Source organism: Eulemur rufifrons, chromosome 12, assembly GCF_041146395.1.
Source record: "Eulemur rufifrons isolate Redbay chromosome 12, OSU_ERuf_1, whole genome shotgun sequence".
NCBI classification, from domain to species: Eukaryota; Metazoa; Chordata; class Mammalia; order Primates; family Lemuridae; genus Eulemur; species Eulemur rufifrons.
This window is the reverse complement of record NC_090994.1, coordinates 26,047,676-26,065,585: the sequence shown is the minus strand read 5'-3', so window position 1 is coordinate 26,065,585 and position 17,910 is coordinate 26,047,676. Positions and strand designations below refer to the sequence as shown.

Here is a 17,910-nt window from a genome sequence, read left to right as displayed (position 1 = left end):
TGCTGCATCTTGTCATATTTTGCCACAGCACCTTTGGGATAAATACCTAAAATTGAGAAAGCCAGCTCAGTGAATAAATGCATATGTAATTTTGCCAGATATTGCTAAATTCCCCTAACTGGGAATCCTACCATTCTGCAGTCTCCCCAGCAGTGTGTAAGGATGCCCACTTCCCCACAGCTTGGTCAACAGAATATGTTGTCAAACATTTTGACCTTTGCCAGTCTGCTAGGTGAGAAATGATACCTTGATGACTGTCAATTTCCATTGTTCTTATTGTAGGCAAGGCTGAGAATCTTCTCACGTGGTTAAGGGCCATTTGGATTTCATTCCAGTGACCTGTTGGTTCATTTTTCTGGTCTGAGTTTACATCGATTTCTTGGCCTTTTTTCTTCGATTTGGAATCTGTGTGTTAGGGATAGTAACTCTTTGTCTATAATATGTTTTCCAGTTTGCTATAATTTGCTTATGGTATTTTTTTCCAGGCAAATTTTCATGTAATCAAATGTACCAGTCTTTCCTCTCATTACTTCCAGATTTTAAGCCATAGGAAAGATTTCTCTGTGCAAAGGTTACAAAGGAACTCACCCATGTTTTCTTCTAGTAGTTGTAGGGCTCAATTTTTCACATTTAAATCTCTGATTTATTGGGAATTTATCCTAGTGTACCATGTGAAGAATGGACCCAATTTTATCTTTCTCAACAGGACTATCCAGGTATCCTAAAACCACTGTTTAAAATGCCTTTCTTTCCCCACTGATTTGAGATGCCTCCTTTATTATACTAAGTTTCCATAAGCACTCGCATCTTTTTCTGGATTTTCCAGTCTGGTTCTTGGTCCGTGTGTATCTGCGTGTCAGTAGCGCGCTGATTTCACGGTGGAAGCTCCCTGACACTTTCCTGTTTCCCCACTCCTGCTACTCCTCCGTATCAGGGGCTCCCGGCTGTCCTCGCTTTTATGTTCCTCCAAATGAACAAACCACTCTTGATAATTTATACAACTACAAACTTTATAATCAACTTTACCTCCATGAGCTCATCAAGACCCCAGGGGACGCAGCCAGTCCAACCCCCCACAGCAGATGTCTCTTGGAGAGAGGAGGTGGCTGCGGGGGCTGGAGTGGAGACCGACCAAAGCATCCAAAGAGATGCCAGTCTTTGGCAAGCTGAAAGTTCAAGTTTACTTTCTGGTTACCCATAAAATAGGGTCTCACTTGAAAATGTGGGTTGGTTATGGAGAAATAAAGAGATTACTTTTTCTTTACATAGTAGCATAGGAGAGAGAGTACGTTTGTGGTGCTGCTGCTCTTTCTGTGGATTTCCGTGTTTCTCCTAACAGCTTGGCCATCGTCCTTGTCATCCAGATGAGAACTCTCAAGGCCTCTGTGCACCTTCTCCATCACACTCCTCCCCAGTCAGTCATCACAGCCTGCGGGTTCCGCGTCCACGAGGTCTTCGTGTTTTCCAGGGTCTTAGATCAGCAGGACTTCGAGGCTCTAACCGTCCTGTTTCCCTGGCTGCTGTAATTTTAAAAAGAAACTCATTCTTTCCAGAGCCAACTCCATGCATGCATACACATGTACTCTTCTAACCAATTAACTTTAATCAGTTAACTTTAAGGAGCAGCGTACACCAAACTCCCTGTAAGGTCTCATCTGTCCGCTAGGCAGCCTACGTGTGGATGTTGCCCATCGTGTGACTTTAGAGCAAAGCAGCACGCCTTCTCCAGACTGGAGCCAGTGATAATCAACAATTCATTTCCTGTGGGTTGCAGATTGATCTCTCTTTAACGAATATCTGTAAACACATTCAGAGATTAAAAACTGATGTATCTTACCTAGGAACAAAGGTTTTAGAAACTGAAAATACTATCAGATTCTACTCCTAGGTAAATAACAACAGTAATAACCAACATGTCCACCAAAAGACATGTGGAAGAATGTTCATAGCAGCTTTAGCCATAATAAGCCCAAATTGCAAACCAAAATGTCCATCAGCAAGATAATGGATAAATAAATTGGAATTTTTCCCTTTATTGGAATGATACACAGTAATAAGAGGAACAGACGGCTGTTAAATGAGTGAATGTAGTGACTCACAGACGTAGCAGGGGCAAAAGGAGCAGACCAGAGGGAGCGTGCATACCACACAGTGTCACTTTTATGAAGGTCAAGACTGGTAAAACCAGCCTACGATGATCAAGTCAGAATTATGGCTATGGGAGTGGGTGCAGTCTGGGAAGTGGCATGAGGGAACATTCTGGGAGGTTGGAGATGTTCTATGACTTCATCTGGAGGGGCAGTACATGAGTATGTAGCTATGAATATTCACTGAGTCATACATTTAAGATTTGTGCACCTTCTTCAAGGTATGTTATACTTAAATCATAAAAAATGCAATCTCAGATAACCTACCCTCCTGAATATGCAAAGATAGAGAACTTCTCTGAAATCCCCTTATCCCCAGATATCTGGCCCACTAAGAGCGCTGTTGTTGCATAAAGCCAGTCACAGACCTCAGCATCTTCTATGTAATGGTGCCCCCTGGAGCACAAAGAGATCCACGTTTCCCGTTCCAATTGAACCGGAATTTCTCAGCCTCTCATTTCCCACCTACTCCCATCACCACGTGAGGGAAATTTGGCTCAATTTATGGATCAGGAATACGACAGAGTGAGATTGGAATTCCCATAAAAAGTAGAAATTCTCATGCAAGCACACAGCTGGCTTCACAGGCAGTTGTAGATTCCTTGAGGTTGCAGAGCCATCATCCCACTCACTGTGCTGTCCTTTGAGCCGTTGGCACTGTGCCTTCCCTGAACAGAGGGAAAATCAGAATGAATGGAGGGATGGATGGGTGAGGGATGCATGGGTGGATGGGGAGATGGAACCTCACATCCTCAGTAAAATGAAGTTTAGTCTTTCCTAAATGCATGTTTTCTTTGTCGTGAGTCCTCCTCAGTGCTTCCTCACTAGGACAGGCCTCCCTCATATCCTCCCCTTCAATTCTACTGTGATTTTGATGAAATCAACAATTCCCATATCTCCAGCTGATGCTCATCCAAATCCCTTAAAATCTCTAGCCCTGAACTCCTCCCAGCTCCTCGTTTGGCCGTAGATCTTGTGAATAAGCCTCTTCCTCTGCTGCAACTTGGTGTCCTGGCAGGTCAATGTGCTGCACAGTCCTGGCACGGTTACCCTGGGAGGGCCCTTCTTAGCAGTCTCTTTCCCTGGGTCTCCCAGGAAAACTTCCGGCTGGTCTGCTGTTTCACTTCCTCTTCCTCGCTCACCATCCAAATCCCTATTGTCTGTGACAACGCTCTGAGGTGCAAACCTGTGCAAGCTTGTTCCAAGTACAGGCGGTCTCCTTAGGAAGAGCTGCGTAGCTCTCTGTTATGGCCTGCCCCTCCTCCTGGGCAAAGCCTGCACCAAAGCACTAGAGCTGGGAGCAGGGACCATGGCCCGGTCTCCCAGTGTGACACCCCTGCCCTGTAAGTGGGCATTAGGTGGGATGGTAGCCCCTGGTCAGCTTGGTTTGACTCTCATAGACCCTCTCCTCTACAAGCAAACTGGGATAGGAGTGATGGGAATACAGTGTTCTCAGCCCCCACACCTGGAGTAGAGCTTCTGCCCTACGAGTGATGTGAACTACAATAAAATCCTAAACCACTTGCTCAGTGAGAGGACCCCCTTGTGGCCAAGGGGACCCCAGAGAAACCCTAAGGCTGAGTTTCCAGCCCTGACGGATTGGAGGTCAGATGCGCCTCTTCATACCCTCTCCCTTGCTAATGGCCACTGAGCTTTTTCCCAAGGGCTAAACAGAAACCAATCTCATGGTCCAGACCAGCATCCTTTCCTGACAAGGGCCACCAACCACGCAGCGGTTTCACCAGTCTGCAGAGCAGGCACAGAGAGGGGTTGTGGGTCCTTGCTTCACCTTTTTGACATAAAAGGGTGGCCTTTTCTAACGTGGACCCCATAAAAGAGGACACAACTTGATTGTGCAGGGACATGTTTCTCTTTCATAAATATTCATGACTCCTCCTATAGCTTGCTGTATATGTGTGTCTGGCCATCACGCTCAGCATAAATTCCCGTTCCCTTTGTCCCTGCCTCAAACGTGTTCCTGGCATCTGGCTGGGGCCCAGTTTTCCAGTCTGCTGGAATGGCCACCCGGAGGCTGCAGCCCTTTCTGAGGAAGAAAGCTCTCCTTTCCAAATTATGAACCTCATTGTTTCTCCACTCAGTGCTGGGGGCCTAGTGATGGGAAGGAAGCCGGGTTTGCTCAGCCACTCCTGCCTGGAATAGTGCTCCTGAGACACAGAGCTGGGCTGGCAACAGACGCCGCTGTCCTGCCCCTCACAGGGTGAAAGCGCAGCCCAGACCAGGCGCTGTGGGAAAAGGAGCCCTGCCTGCTCCGCCCAAGCCTCGCAGAGCAGACCTTCTGTCGCACCGAGCTGGGTGAGGACGGAAGCAAATGCCGGAGACTCTCTGCTTTGAACAAAAGTTACTTAAATAAATATTTCTTCATTTCATGTATGCCCTTAGGAAATGTCTGGGGGCTATAACTGGTTTGTTGTTTTTTTAAAAAATTTCATCAATTAAATTATGGTTTCACTGGGAAGAGAAAGGTGCAGAAAGGCCTTGAAGGAGAGAAAGAGCTTTAGTTGAATGAGATGAAGGAAAGGGAGCATTTCAGGCAGGGGGAATAAGCCAACCACAGGAGTGAGGAAGTGGGGACCTCGGAGATGCCACCTGGACGGATTCGGCTACTGCACTGGGAAGTGGAGGCGCCACTGCATGGACGGCCCAGAGGCAGGTTTTGGAGGACCCTCGGCGTCAGCCTAACAGAGCTGGTCTTTGGATAACAGGGAACCTCTGAAAGCTTTGAGTGAGGGAATAACATGGTGGAAACTGTATTTTAAGGACAAAAACCTCCACCTTATGCTGTTTGCTTTGATGTATCAATTTTTCGTTTTTGATAATTTATCTTGTAAGTATTTTCTCTAGAATATTTTGAAGAATTCAACTGAATTAAATTGCAGTAAGTTAATTGTTTGCTGCCATTAATGTTTTTAATTGATGCTTAATAATTGTACATATTGATGGGGTACAGTGAGATATTTTGACCCACGTACACAATGTCTAATGAGCAAATCAGCGTAATTAGCATATCCATCACCTCTAATATTTATCATTTCTTTGTGTTAGGACCACTTCAAAATCCAGGCTTCTAACTCTTTCAAAATACACAGGAAATTACTAATCTTGGTCACCCTACAGCGCTACAGGACACTGTGCCCCCAGGCAGGGCCCGGGGTAGGTGGGAGCCCCGCCCCCACCGGCGTTGCCTAGCAACCCGCATTGTGTCGTCACATCCTGAGCGACTCAGTCTCGCGGAGACCGCGGTTGGAGGACAGTTGGCGGGATCCTCCGATGGCCACGGGTGCCTTTCTGGGAGCGACCAGGTCGTTCTCCAACCCCGCCGCGATGTCGTCCTGGCTCGGGGGCCTCGGCCTGGCCGGTCTCTGGGTCCAGCGAGGGGCAGCCTGGCGTCCCTCCCGGCCACGTTTCAAACTCCGTCAGGGATGTGCTGAGGGCGGCAGGGAGGACGTGGGAGCGGAATGACCCCCCTCCGGGAGAAAGGACCCTGGCGCCCGCGTGCTGTCTGGGATGGGAGATGGAAGACTCGAGAGACTCCGCCCTGATCTGGAAGAGACGCAGCGAGCATCAGAGCGTCACATAAAGCAGCCATCTACGAGTTACCGACGTCAGCCAGGACAGAAAGAGGGAGGAGTCAGCCGCCTTGGAGCGACACAGGTGGCCCTGCAGGGTCCGCTGCGAAACCGCAGTCAGCCGCCCCCTCTGCGCGGCCGGGGCTGCAGCAGCAACCACGGCGCCAGCTGCCCTGGGCTGTGGGCCCAGTCATCGTACTTCAGCTCTCCGCGACGATGGCACGGACTGTGCTGACGTAGTTTCATCACAGCAAGAAATGAACAGATAATCAAATGAAGTTTCAAGACTGGAGTCTGTAGTTGGCCACGGGGGCATATTGCTCAGACTTCCAAAGCACAAGGAACAGTGCTCTGATCAAAATGAAATCTGTGAACTGCAAAATATCATTAAGGAACTTAAAACGGAAAGCAAGAAATTGATGACCATTAACATGAAATGTCAGTATTGCAGAAGGCCACACATCACAGAAGGTGACAGACTTAAGTCGTCGGCATCAAAAGGAATTAAATGACTATGAAGAACGAATTGAAGAACTAAAGACTTGTTACACAGCAAGGTGGCTCTGGAGTCACAGAAACAGATCACTTTAAAATCCATGAGATGCGAAAAAGTATTCAAGTTCTACAAACTGAAAAAGTAGAGTCTACAAAGAAATTGAAGAACTTGAGGATAAAAGACATAACTAAAAAGTTATCTTCTGTAGAAAATGACAGACATGTTTTGAGGAGAGACCGAGAACAGATAAGTGTGGAGAAGAGACAAAAAATTGTGGGATGTGAAAGCTGAAATTGGAATGTAGGAAACTGCAGCGCAGTGACACTGTGACACAGAAGGAAAGGATCTGTGTGCACAGAGCACGTCAGTGGAGAACGTGTTCAGACTGCGCCAGGCGCTGTCTGAGGTGGAAAACGTCTCACTGAAGACAACCGGAAACTTAAAATGCAAGTCCAAGTTTTACAAGAAGGGAAGTCATCATTAAGTCAAGAAAAGGAAGAACTTCAGGCATCACTTTTAACATGGAACAATGAGTATGATGCAATCAAAAGTACAGCTATAAGAGACACGAGTTTGGGTTCAGAATTACATGACTTAAGACTTAATTTGGAGGCAAAGGAACAAGAACATCATCAGAGTATTAATGAAAAGGAAACACTGACAGCTGAGTTGGAGGAACTGGACAAACAGAATGAAGTAGCTGGAAAGGACATGATTTTGATGAAAGATCAGCTATCGAAACAACAAAATGAAGGAGACAGCATCATCAGTAAACTGAAACAAGATTTAGATGATGAAAGACAGTTCATCAACTGGAAGATGCTAAAATGAACATTACCAAAAAGTTAGATGTGCAGAAAGAAAAGTTAATTCAAAGGGAACTGGTCCTAAATGATTTACATTTAACCAAGCAAAGCCTGACGATAAAGTAGAAGATTCTGTAGACCAGCTAAATAAATCACACCCACAAAAAAATAATTTAAACAGCCAGAAGGAGAACTTAGAACTAAGAACTAAGAGAACATATGAGACAAAATGAGGAGGTTTCTAGAGTCTGAAATAAGTTAACTCAGTCCCCTAAGACTCTGGCAGTCATGTTAAGGAAACCTTACTTAAAGAGAAGCCAAAGTTGGAAACTTACAGCAAAATGCTTCAGAACTAGAACAGCTCAGTGAAAATTTGCAGAAAGTTGCTTTTGATCTCAAAAAGGAAAATGAAATGTTGCTTTTAGCAAGTGAAGACATAAGACATCAGTTGGAAGAATATATTGCTGGTAACAGATTCTTCTGGAAAAAAAACCACTATTGTGGAGACGCTAACAATGGACAAAGGACAGATAGCAGCAGAGTCTTGCTGGGCTGAAAAGAGACTGTTGGAAGAAGCAAACAAGTATGAACAAATCACTGAAGAACCGTCAAATGCACATCATTTGAATACCTCTGCCTTACAGCTGAACATGAATGTTTAATTAAACTCAATCAAGACAGAGACTCTGAAATAGCAGAACTCACAAGGAATATTGAGAATGGAGACTGATCATAAAGGAACGAAGGAAATGATGTCATCTAGTTTAGACGAAAAGAAGCAATTGACACAGTTCATACGTGAGAAAGAAATGTTTATTGAAAAACTTGAAGAAAGAAGTTTAGAGCTGCAAGGGGAATTAGATAAGTATTCTCACACTAGAATGTCGTCAGCTTCTATACCCAGGATGCTGTTTACCTTCAACAGTAACTGCAGGCCCCTGCCGTGGAAGGAGAGCAAGTGTCAGCTGTTTTGCAGGAGAAGACAAGGGAAAATAGCCATCTCCACAGAGAATATCATAAAATGATGGATATAGTTGCTGCCAAAGAAGCAGCCCTCATTGAGCTCCGAGACGAAAATAAAAAATTGTCCACTAGATGTGAAAGCAGTGGCCCAGATATGTTTAGAGAAACTCTAAAGAATTTATCACGTATCATTTGAGAAAAAGACATTGAAATAGATGCTTTAAGTCAGAAATGTCAGAGTTTGTTGGCAGATTTACAATCATCTAGCTCTGGTAAGGAGGTTGGAGGTGTCAACAGGAATCAGTTCAAGGAGCTCCTACAGGAACATGAATTAAATCAGAAAGTAAAGAAAATGGAAGAGCGGACACAGCAGGTTATGACCACAGTACAAAATACACAGCACGAGTCGGCCCAGCTTCAGAAAGAACATCAACTTCAGGCACGAGTTTTGGTTGAAAGTGATGATAATTACAGATTACAAGTGGACTATGCTGGTCTGATCCAAATTTGCGAGCAGAATAAAACCAAACTAAAAATTTTTGTTCAGGAATTAGCACAAGTTCAACACGGCACAGGGCAGGTTTGTGATACCAAGGACCTTCTTTTAGGAAAACTGGATGTTTCACCCCAGCTCTCTTCTGGATCATCGCCTACTCCCCAGTCAGCAGAGTCTCTTGGAGCAAGTAGGTCTGATGTCTCAACTGAGTCTTCTCAGTTTCTTCAGCAAGAGATAGAAGAGCTCAGGGAATCACTGCAAGAAAAAGACGCAACAACTAGAACTCTTCAGAAAATAATGTCAGATTGTCCAACTCGATTGCTGCCACCACAGAGCTGGAATGAAAAAAATATGAGCAAACCGATGCAGACATTAAGCAACTAAAGAACAAAGAAGGTATTTTACAAAGATTACTTAAGGAAAAAGACCTCTTAATCAAAGCCCAATGTGATCAGCTACTTTCTTCAAGTGAAAATTTCACTAAACAATTAAATTAAAACGAACTTTGAGGCAGAAAGTAACAAACCGCAAGGAGAGAATATTAATTTTGGGAACGGACATTAGTAAACTAGAAGTGGACAATGCAATGGAAAATTCAGGCCATCAAGCCAGGGAGCAGGTGCAGTCATTGTAAGAAAAACTGAGTGTAGTCTCCAAGCAAAGGGATGAATTTGCACTGCAGATTTCTGTCTGTCAGGACCAAGCGAAGCAGCATGCTCTGTCACCAGCCAACCTGCAGATCGTATTAGAGCATTTCCAACAAGAGGGAAAAGCTACGCATTCGGCTGAGCTAGAAAAGCAAAACCAACTCACAGCTGAATGGGAGAAAAAGGCAGAAAATCTGGAGGGAAAAGTGACATCATTGCAGGAATGTCTGGACGAAGCAAATGCTGCACTGGATTCAGCATCTTGACTTATAGGACAGTTAGAGCTTAAGGAAGAACTTAAACAACAAAATGAGCTCCAGGAAGAAGGGCTGGATGATCTACAAGAGAAGCTGATGAAGTGAGTAAACAGCACAGACGGCAAAGTGGACAAAGTTCTAATGAGAAACCTCCTCATTGGACATTTCCACACACCAAAAATCAGTGTCATGAAGTGCTACGACTGATGGGAGCATCCTGGGTGTCAGAGGGGAGGAAATGGAGCAGTTGTTTGAGGAAGATCGAGGCGGTGTTACCAGGTGGATGACCGGGTGGCTTGGAGGAGGATCAGAGTGTCCCCAACACACCTTTGGGGCCAAATCAGCAATCTGTGCTTAATAGTTCTTTTTCAGAACTTTTCGCTAATTTTCTGGAAACAGAATCTCATCCATCTGTTCCACCATATGTCCACGATATGAAACCTCTAGATTCACCAGGAAGAAGAAAACGAGATACAAATGTGCCAGGGAGTTTTAAAGATACAACTGAATCCAGGTGTGGGAGGAGACCGGATGTACATCCATTCTTGGCTCCCCGCTGTGAAGCTGTGTCCCTTAGTAACCTGTCTGGACTGGGACCTGGTGGCCAGGACGTCTTCCTTTGAAACCCATCCCAGATGTTTGGCCACATTTACCCCTTTGCCAGTGTCACCGACAACAGCACTGGAGTTGTGTTGAAAGACACAGGCGGTTCTCAAGCCAGGGGTGAGATAGCACTTTAAAGAAACCATGTGTGTATGTACTTTATCACAAAGTGTCCAGTCAAAGAGGATAATATTTGAAACACGGAAAGACTGTTCTATCAGGTTTTGTCTGGAGTAACTTGCTAGACCCCTATGTTAGATGGATAATGGTGTCATTTTAACATCTATATTAGTATTTAATTGTCAGTTAATGAACGCGTGTATACACACAGAATTGTGCCAGTAGATGGCATTAGAAATGCAGAACTCATTCCATGCTCCTCAAATTCCCGTTATTTCAATGTTCTTCGTATCACTGATGGAGGCCAGAAGGCGGGTGTGGGGGTCTCTGTGGCCCGGCCTCCTCGTGTGCGGGGGTCTGCGGATTGGCCGCCTCTCTGATCCTTTTCCTCATGTTGTGAACTTTGCCTCCAGCCCTTCAGGGACAGAAAACTCAACATTCCCAGCTTCATTCTCCGTGGTTGATTGGGTCCTCGGAGTATCTCTAAAACCCACAGCCCACAAAACCCTACATTACCCCTGAGGAGGAAGGAGGACAGACTCAGATTCCTCCTTCCTGGGCCACCATGTTTGTTTTCTGATATTTACATCTTGCCCTGGTCTGGCTGCCCGCGGAGGGGGAGCAGCTGCGCTACCTGTGTCCCCAGCTGTCCCTCCAGCCCTGGCGCCTGCAGACCCCCGTCTCCTGCGCTGCTCCCTCGGCCCCCCTTCAGTGACGGGACCCAGGGGCCGGTCGCTGCGGTTTGCTGCGGTTAGTGCCCCTGCCACGCCCTGGCATCTCAATCCATAGGACGCTGACTCCGTGCTCCTCCTTTGTCGTGGCCCCGGGCTGAATCTCAGCGACCCCTGCCAGCGTCTGTCCAGTGAGCCCTTCTCCGTTTGGTTGGGGATTCGTATCCAATGTCTAGGCCTGTAGTTTCTAGACTATGTCTGTTCTTCCTTGGGAAAATATTTCAGTTTGGAACCATTTGCCAGAGCCCACCCTCCCACAGACTGGCGTTCGTTAAGGTCACGCATTAGCTGAAAGGTTCATTACTTGCTTTTCAATAGAATTTCTGTGGCTCCAGTCATGGCCAATGAGAAGTAGCAAGTCTGTCCCTATCGGATTGATTGCTCTTGTGTCATCTTCCCCGAGAAAACCCCTTTCCTCAACCCTCGCACGCGAACGTCAGACTTGCCGGCCTCGCATTGCTGCAGGTGGAGCTCACAGATCAGAAGGAGCTCGAAATACAGCTCAGCGCCAGCTGAACAGGCGGTCGCTTCAGCAACAAAGAGACAGAGCGAGTTACTTTCCCGTCCGGAGTGTGAAAACCATCTCCAGTAGGTCTGCTGAGCTGAGGATCGTACCTCACTGCAGTTCATAAGGCCTAAAAGCTACTTTTCTTAACACAGGGAGTAACTGAAGGCCAGGGAGAAAGGCAGGAAAAAGGAAGCCCTTCAGCAATCCTCCGGGATCTCTGTTTCCTTCCAGGATCAAATCCAACAATCCCCATTCCCCTAGTGAGGTTTTATTTTATTTTTTTACTTTAGAGACAGGGTCTTGCTCTGCTAACCAGGCTGCTCACTGGCGATCTCCTTTTTTTTTTTTTTTTTTTTTTTTATTCAGGGTGTCATTCTGTCACCCAGGCTGCAGTGTAGTGGCATTGTCACAGCTCACTGCAACCTCAGACTCCTGGGCTCCAGCGATCCTCCTGCCTCAGCCTCTTAAGCAGCTGGGACTACAGGTGCGCACCACCAGGCCCAGCCATTTTTTAAATTTTTTGTAAAGAAGAGGCCTCACTATGTTGCCCAGGCTGGTCTCCAAGCCCTGGGCTCAAGTGATCCTCTCGCCTCGGCCTCCCGAAGTGCTGGGATTTCAGGCGTGAGCCCTAGCGCCGGCCTCCCAGTGCTGGTTTAAGGGTAGCGCAGAAAGTCTGGAGTTGGGCACGAGACCCAACGAGCTGAAACTGAGGGGGCCCGAGGGGGGCAGTGAAGGCCGGTTCCCTCCTCGCTTCACTCTGGGGTCCCCCCGGGCAGGGACAGGGAAACCACAGGGACACGCCGTGTACTCTTCCCAGCTCTTAAAGAAGCAGAATGACATAAAAAGTCCATAGTTATCTTTGTCTCAATCTATCGGACCATAAACCTGGGTGAAGGGCACTTTGTTCCTGGAACGGACTCAGGACAGGGGAGTTACTATCGTATCACAGTGTTAATTTCTTTTAGATAACTCCTGCCAATAAAAAGATAACCACATCCCTGGGCACCTACAAAGGTGACCAACCTGGTGAGCAGATACGCAGCAGGCTTGAGCTTGCCTCATCCTCATCCCACGCAAGGTTTAAGAGCTTTCCATGAGCCAGACACGCTGCTTCCGGGAGAAACACGCCGCAGCCTTCGGGGCGGTCCCAGTGCACCCGGAACGTCACGTCTGCCACAGGTCAGGGAGCAAGATGGACGCAGCTCAACACGGAGTGCCTCAGCACATTGTCACAGCTGCCCTCGCAGCCCGTGGGGACCCAGAGCGCTGGCTGAGACGGGGCGGGCGTGCAGGGCGCGTGTGCAGTGACAGACGGCAGCATCACACCGTCGACAGGACCGAGTCGAGGGCGTCGAGGGTGGGCTCGGCGCTGTTCTAACTCAAGGCTTACGGTACGCTGCTCACAGGCCTCCGCCCATTTAGGGAAATAACCACCAAATAAAGAAACTCTGGGAGTTTACGCTAGTGGCAAACAAAACACAAAAGCTAAGAAAAACTGTTATGTTACAACCATATTCAAACAACAGCTCTGCAGGTAAAAGTAATTATTCAGATAGTTCTCTGCAGTAGCATAGAAAAAAGTCACTCTTTAGAGCCCATGTTATCATGCCTTATTGCTCCTTAAACCAAAGGAACTTCGCTCTGTCATTCTGGAAAAAGATGGGTGTGATTTAAAAAGCACCTAAGAACTCACTCAAACTTCCACTCTTCAAAACCTGGTTGAGGTTAGTTGTGGTGGCTCACATCTGTAATCCCAGCACTTTGGGAGGCTAAGGTGACAGGATCACTTGAGTTGAAGACCAGCATGGGCAACATAGTGAAACCCCATTTCTACAAAATGTAAAATAAAAATATTAGCTGGGCCTGGTGGTGCATGACTGTAGTCCCAGCTACTCGGGAGGCTGAGGCTGGGGGATGGCTGGAGCCCAGAAGTCTGAGGTTGCAGTGAGCTGTGACAATGCCACTACACTGCAGCCTGGGTGACAGAGTGAGACCCTGAATAAAAAAAAAAAAAAAACTGATTGAGAATTTAGTTCCTTCTGGTTCTTGGCTCAAGAAGGAACCAGCCTGCCACGTGGGTAAGGCGACTGTTCTACAGGACAAGGGTTGAATAACAGCTAATGAGCAATGCACCGAGCTGGGAACCGGGTAGAAGAAGGTGGAGACGGAGAATGAAGGTGAAATGGGGATGAGAGACATCTCCGCAGAGCAGAGGTCAAATGTTTCCCTTTCAAAGTGCAGTTACCTCCTCTCCACCACTGAGTTCCCATTAAGGCCTTTTAAAAACTGCAGTTCCACAAATTTCCTTAATCATGTAGCTTAAAACTCCATCACCTCGGATGGCTACTATCAAGAAAATGGAAAAAATAGCACTCTGGGAGGCCAAGGCAGGTGGATCGTCTGAGCTTAGGAGTTCAAGACCAGCCTGAGCAAGAGCGAGACCCCGTCTCTACTAAAAATAGAAAGAAATTATATGGACAACTAAAAATATATAGAAAAAAATTAGCCGGGCATGGTGGCGCATGCCTGTAGTCCCAGCTACTCGGGAGGCTGAGGCAGGAGGATCGCTTGAGCCCAGGAGTTGGAGGTTGCTGTGAGCTAGGCTGACGCCACAGCACTCTAGCCCAGGCAACAGAGTGAGACTCTGTCTCAAAAAACAACAACAACAAAAAAGGAAACTAACAGGCGTTGGTGAGGATGTGGAGAAACTGGAACCCTTGTGCACTGCTGGCGGGAACGGGAAGTGTTGCAGCCACTTGCAACATAGTACGGTGAGTCCTCAAAAAATTAAAAATAGAATTGCCATATGATATGATCCAGCAATTGCCCTTCTGAATATAGAAAAGAAACAAAGGCAGAGATGTTTGAACATTCATGTTCACAGCAACATTGTTCCCAGTAGTCAAAATATGGAAGCAACCCAAGTGTCCGTCCACAGATGAATGGCTAGACATGTGGTGTGAGCATACAAGGGAATATTATTCAGCCTTGCAAAAGAAGGACACTCTGACACATGCTACAGAATGAATGGACCTTGAGGACATTTTGCTAAGTGAAATAAGCCAATCACAAAAAGAAACGCAGTGTATGGCTCCACCTCTATGAGGTCCCTAGAGAGGTCGCATTCATAGAGACAAAGTAGACGGTGTTCACCCCGGGCTGGGGAAGGGCAAAGTGGGGAATTATTGTTTAATAGGAGCAGAGTTTCCGTTTTGCAAGATGAAAGCAGTTATGCAGATGGACTGTGGAGGAGGCTGAACAGCAACGTGACTGTATTTAACGCCCCTGAACTGTACATTTAAAAATGGTTAAGATAGTCAGTTTTATTCTAGTTATTTTGCCACAATTAGAAAACACATGCTTTCTCCAAGCATCCGGTTAGAGAATAGGACAGAGGCTGCGATTGATCTTCAGAAATCTGGGCGAGGTCGGTTTTACTCAAATGTGTGCTTTAAAGGCAGCTGCTGTCCAGCGGTGAGTGGTGGCGTCTTGCATTTGCTGACTCACGGGCTGGTGGTCACACGGCACCCACACGCGTAGACGCACACCCCAGAGAGTTCTAAGCAAACCCCTTCTTTCTTTTTGTCATGGGGGAATGATGTGGAAAGTGGCCAGAGACTGAGGGGCTTCCTGGAACAGACTTTCCTTTCAAAACTGGGACAGTCCTGGGCAGCTGGGATGGTTGGTCACCCGAGTATAACACAGACTCAGAATTCTCAAAGCCACACTGGGCAGAAAGCTCACCTATTCTGTGGTTCACCATTCTGGCTACGGATTAGAATGACCTGAGGAGCTTTAAAAAAACTCCAATTCCTGGGCCTCACACTAGACGGATTAAATCAACACGTCTGGGTGCAAAACCCAGGTGTCCGTGTTTTCTAAGTGCTCCCCAGCGCGCTCTAACGAGTAGTCCATGCGGAGAGCAGCCGATCCAATCCATCTGCTTTACCCGGTAGACGAGGAATCTGATGCCACGGAAGTTATCTGTCCTCGGTTGCACAATTATTAAGGGGCAAACTTCAGAGTTCCTGATTCTTGGGCCAGTGCTCTTTCCAGACAACATGACCCTTTTATAGACGGTGATTACCAGCGCGCTCCCGCCGTCCACCCCTGCCCAGGGCTGCTCATCAGGGCAATTCAGGCCCGCGCCAGCAGAGCGGCCTCGGCCAAGCAGACCTTGCTCTCCGGGGCGTGTACTCAGGGCAGAAATGGTGTCTCTTTCCTTCCGCCTCCTGACCGTCCTCCTAACCCTGCTCTGAGCCCCCGCAGGCCCTGATTTCCGCCCTCGTTCTTTGCCCAGGGACCCCCTTTGCTCCCTCCAGGCGACTGGGAAGCACAGGCAGGTTCGGGAAATGCTGCTGTTTATGGCACATTAAATAGGCGGGGTCTCCTGTTCAGACCTCCCCCCGCCGTGCGGCAGGTCCTGGGCCCCGGCGGGTGTCGCGTTGGGCGCGGACTCACTGCCCTTGAGAAGCGCCCCAGGCCTGGAGCGGGGCGCCCCGGGTGCCCACCCCCCCCTGTGTGCAGAAGGGTGGAGCTGTTAGGTCAACAACCCGTCACCTTCCAGTGCGTAGTTTTGGATTCAGGCAGGCTGTTAGTATTATTTTTTATTTAACATTTCAGGAACAAGTAAGTACCCTCTAGAGCACACGTCCCATAAAGGCCTGCAGTATGACCTGGCCGCCACCAGAGGGCGCGCGCACCCCATCCCGCGAGGTCACCGCAGCGGGGTCACCGCCACCGGCCCCGCGCGACTCCCTGAGACGCCAACCCGGGAGCCTGAACGGCGCTGCCAGGAGCCCTGGGCCCTCTGGTTCCCTCTCAGGAAGGAGTTTGACACGTATTGAAAAGCCCGGACTTTCCAGTCTCTGCTGATCACGAGGAATGTGACTGTTGAGAGAATGTCACACCTGTGGATCAGGCAGAGGAAGAAAAAGGGTTGGGGCTGGAATCGTTCTAGTGCTACCCCAACCCAGGGTCTTCCGATTCAATAAATTTTAAACCAAAAGGATTATCTTTACAGTGAAATTTTAGGCATCAAAGGATGGGAGGTTATTTTGCAGGTCGGTGAGAATTTCAGTTCAGACACTATGAACTTCTAGACCTGACTCCTCTGAGTGCCAGCGGCCCCACTAATCCCTCCACAAAACCACACCCCTGGGCATGAGCAGAGGATCTGAGTATTTGAAACTCTAGTTATGCTGGGTAGCTGTACGTGGGGTAGTTGTATGTTGTTGGGTAGCTGTACGTGGGGTAGTTGTATGTTGTTGGGTAGCTGTATGTTGTTGGGTAGCTGTATGTTGTTGGGTAGCTGTATGTTGAGTACCTGTATGTATGTTAGGTAGCTGTATGTACATTAGGTAGCTGTATGTTGTTGGGTAGCTGTATGTTGGGTAGCTGTATGTTGTTGGGTAGCTGTATGTTGGGTAGCTGTATGTTGTTGAGTAGCTGTATGTTGGGTAATTGTATGTTGTTGGGTAGTTGTATGTTGTTGGGTAACTGTATGTTGTTGGGTAGCTGTATGTTGGATAGTTGTATGTTGTTGGGTACCTGTATGTTGGGTACCTGCATGTTGTTGGGTAGCTGTATGTTGTTGGGTAGCTGTATGTTGAGTACCTGTATGTATGTTAGGTAGCTGTATGTATGTTGGGTAGCTGTATGTTGGGTAGCTGTATGTTGGGTAGCTGTATGTTGGGTAGCTGCATGTGGGGTAGCTGTATGTTGTTGAGTAGCTGTATGTTGGGTAATTGTATGTTGTTGGGTAGTTGTATGTTGTTGGGTAACTGTATGTTGTTGGGTAGCTGTATGTTGGATAGTTGTATGTTGTTGGGTACCTGTATGTTGGGTAGCTGTATGTTGTTGGGCAGCCGTATGTTGAGTAGCTGTATGTATGTTAGATAGCTGTATGAATGATAGATAGCTGTATGTTGTTGGGTAGCTGTATGTTGTTGGGTAGCTGTATGGTACTGGGTAGCTGTATGTATGTTAGATAGCTGTATGAATGATAGGTAGCTGTATGTTGTTGGGTAGCTGTATGTTGGATAGTTGTATGTTGTTGGGTACCTGTATGTTGGGTAGCTGTATGTTGTTGGGTAGCTGTATGTTGTTGGGTAGCTGTATGTTGTTGGGTAGCTGTATGTTGAGTACCTGTATGTATGTTAGGTAGCTGTATGTATGTTGGGTAGCTGTATGTTGTTGGGCAGCTGTATGTTGAGTAGCTGTATGTATGTTAGATAGCTGTATGAATGATAGGTAGCTGTATGTTGTTGGGTAGCTGTGTTGTATTGGGTACCCATATGGTACTGGGTAGCTGTATGTTGGGTAGCCGTATGTTGTTGGGGAGTTGTATGTTGCTGAGTAGCTGTATGTTGTTGGGTAGCTGTATGTTGCTGGGTAGCTGTATGGTATTGGGTACCCGTATGGTACTGGGTAGCTGCATGTTGGGTAGCCGTATGTTGTTGGTAGCTGCATGTTGGGTAGCCGTATGTTGTTGGTAGCTGTATGTTGGGTAGCTGTATGTTGTTGGGGAGTTGTATGTTGCTGAGTAGC

The 17,910-nt window shown here is 47.2% G+C and overlaps 1 pseudogene; it reads left to right on the top strand.

The window, feature by feature from the left end:
• Positions 1-5,412: 5,412 nt before the first annotated feature.
• LOC138393679 (thyroid receptor-interacting protein 11 pseudogene) lies at positions 5,413-10,022 on the top strand (annotated as a pseudogene).
• Positions 10,023-17,910: the final 7,888 nt, after the last annotated feature.